Below are 3,451 nucleotides of genomic sequence, written 5' to 3' on the forward strand. Positions count from 1 at the left end.
AGAGAGAGAGAGAGAGAGAGAGGGAGGGGAGGACTGATATGGAATGTACTTCGTACTTTGCTAGAAACAAGTTATTGGGAGGAATTGGGGTAGAAAAGCCTTGAGAGAGGGGAGGTCTAAATCATTTGAGTAGGCAGTAACTCCATCTGGCTAGTCATGGGAATCTGTAAGGAGGGAACCAAGGTTGATAGAAGGGAGTAACTGTGGTGTTAGCCTTCAGTGGTAATCTGATTACAGAGAAAAGGCGACAGCAGGAGGAAAGGAAGTGCCCAAGGCTCTATGAGAACCTGAACCACAGCTGTTTTCTCTTCACTCAGTCAGATCTAGTTCTCTCCCCTTCCCCATCTCCACACCTCTGCCTCCACTGCAAGAAAAATCAGTGTTCATAGGCCCAAGTTTGTTTCACTTAGTCTTTACTCACTCACTGAATGATTTGCGGTAACTATGACTGGTAATCATTATTTAGCAATGACTTCAGCATTAATCCATCAGAATTGGAATGATATAACTTTGTTCCCAATCAGCCCACTCACAACCACAGACCTCTTTGGGCTACAGCACAGTAACTACAGCTATTCTGCTGCTTGATTAATGAACTGGACAGAAAAGTGTTGGAAGGGCCAATGCAACTCTCACAATGCCCTAGTGCTTTTTTGCCAGATTGGCTTAAAAAAAAAAAAAGAGAGAGAGAAAGAAAGGCAGCTGATCATGTCAAACCATGTTAGCCAATACATGCATTGTTTGCCTGAATTATAAAGCACAACAGTACATCCTGTTCTCTCGCGACTTATTATTAGGAGAGAGATTATGAGAAAGTCTTAGACTATGCCTATACTATACAAGATAACTAGACAATCCTGCACACTCCTACACTGCCCCTTGGAACATGTCATTTGCACACTGATACAGTGATGATTACTCTCAAAATTAGATGTAATACCACTCCCTCTTCCCTTCCCTGTCTAGATGCAGCTGAACAGTGACTCTCAGGGGCAGTGAGAGAAGGACAGGGTCTTGCCAGCTGTCACTAAGAAGGACCAGAAACTTAACCACCTACATATAGCTCATTCACCCAAATCACCCAGCCCACAAACATCATTGCCATGGAATGGAGGAATCAGGTTCCCCAAGGTCATCCTAAGGGTATCTGTGGAGGGTAGCTGGACCCATGCGACTTGCCCTTAGGATAGCCTTTTGGGGCCTGTGAACTCTCTGAACCTGATTCCTCCTGTGTGAAAATATCGAGAGCCAGAAAGAATGGAACACAACATGATTTATCCCAGAATCCCTCATCCTGCTGGATATGCCCCAGGGTGGAGCTATTCTTGCTGTCACAAATAATTCAGCCCTGAGTGGATCAACATGTTTAAAAGAAGTTTCCAAATATGTCTAAAACTCGAGGTGCAGAGACTTAAGTGCCAATTAACAAGGGCAATTTAGAATAGAACAGAGGTTGGAAATTAGAAAAGCCGTGAGGCACTGTGATGTAGTAGAAAGAGCCAGCTCCGGCAGTAACCAGTTGTATGCCTTTGGTCATTATGTCCAGGTCTGTTTTCTCAACTCTAAAATAAAAGGAATTTGGTGAGAAAGGCTTTGAAGAAATATTTATTTTTGTTCTCTTTCTGTATTTCCCCTTTTTTCTCTCTCCCATTCTAATTTGTTCTGTGTGTCTTTGCCTCAGGAGAGACGTGTGGCTGGACTTCCAGACTTTAGCTCCCAATAAACCCATGGGGGCGAATATGATATGAGGAGAACTAGATTTCCCCAGACTGTGAAGATCTGCCCTCCTGGAAACAGCAAGAATGTCACACTGCTCCTTGGCAGTACCCCTGCTATGTATGCTTCAGGGAGGTTGTGTCTTTGCCAAAGAATCCCCTTTTTCTAGAAAACAGCAGAGGGGTGAACCCAAAGGGACCATGCAGATTGGGACTTGCCCGTGTGGAGTAATGATGGTAAGTAAGGACCTCCAGATGTTCTTGCGCTTCTTAAGAGTTCTGGTCCCTGCCAGAGCCCTCAGCAAGCGTACAAAAGGTTCTTCAGACTGACCTGAGTTGAATTTCCTGTCCACCCAACAGCACAGGGGCTCCAAGTTTAAGTTGAATTACCATACCTTGAAGACTCTCAGGAACCATCAGTGGTAAGACGACCATTAGTTTAATTTGTGTCTCATTATTATTTATTAGAACTAAGCCTACACAAATCTTGCACGCCATAGGAAATCTTGCTTTTTGGGGGTTGAATTCACCAAGGGTTTACTTTTGCCAGCCATCCTGACATACTTTTCCTGCACCAGCCCTTTCTGGCCTCCATGTTTTCTCATTTGGGATATTTTATTGAAAATATTTTTAATGCAAATACAGTGGGTGTGTGCATATGTATACACATATGAGATCATCATAATATTATTCTGTACCTTACTTTTTTTCACTTAATGACATGTGTGAGATATAGATCCATCTCATATCTTCTTGGCTGCATAATATTCCATTGTAATGATGTAGCATAATTTATTCATTGAGTCCCCACCTAACAGGCATTCATTTCCACCACCACCCCAACTTTTTAGTAATTACAAACAGTGCTGCAGTGAACACACCTATACATGTATCTTCCCATATTTCAGTGAGTTTATCTTATAAACTAGCAGCGGAATTGCTAGGCCAAAGGATATGTGCATTTTTAATTTTAAAGCCACTTTATTATACAATAAAACACAAATACAGAAAACTAAACAAAACAAATGCAGAGCTTAATGGATTGTTATAAGGTAAGCCCCCTTTTAACTGTCACCCAGGTCAAGAAATAGAATTTGGTCAGCCTTGCCAGAAGCCCTCCATGTGTTCTGTGGTGATCACAATGGCCTCCCTTCCCCCTGAAAGTAACCATTAAACTGAGTTCTACAGAAATCACTTTCTTCTATTTTTTGTGGTTTTCCCATCCAAATGGCATCCCTGAGCACTAGTTGTGTCCATATGACTTCTCTATTAAAGAACTCAGGGCATTTGACCTACAGAGTTTCCTGCAGTCTGGATGATGCTAGTTGCATACTCTTGATGCAGTTCAACATGTTCCCTTGTCCTTTGTATTTTCTGCAAATTGGCAGCTGGATTTGGAGGCTTGATGAGACTCAGGTTTTGAGTCTTTGGCAAGATGATGGGGTGGTACCTCAGGAGGTACATAATGTCTAGTTGTCTCTCTTTGTTACTTTAGTAAATATTGATATTCCAGGACTAGATCCATAAATTTACTGTGTGGTGTAGAATATTCTAATTCTGTTTTTTCTTTTTCATTTATTAGCTGGAATATTTCTATAAAAAGATACTTCCTCCTGGCTATTATTTGCTTAATCAGTGGTAATGTTCAGCTAGGAAAGGCAAAGTAAATACTTGATTATTTCCCTTGATTTACCAATTTTCAAGATAGTGAATGTTTTCTGTCATCCTACAAAGGT

This window comes from Hipposideros armiger, unplaced genomic scaffold (assembly GCF_001890085.2).
Source record: "Hipposideros armiger isolate ML-2016 unplaced genomic scaffold, ASM189008v1 scaffold_248, whole genome shotgun sequence".
Classification (NCBI taxonomy): Eukaryota; Metazoa; Chordata; class Mammalia; order Chiroptera; family Hipposideridae; genus Hipposideros; species Hipposideros armiger.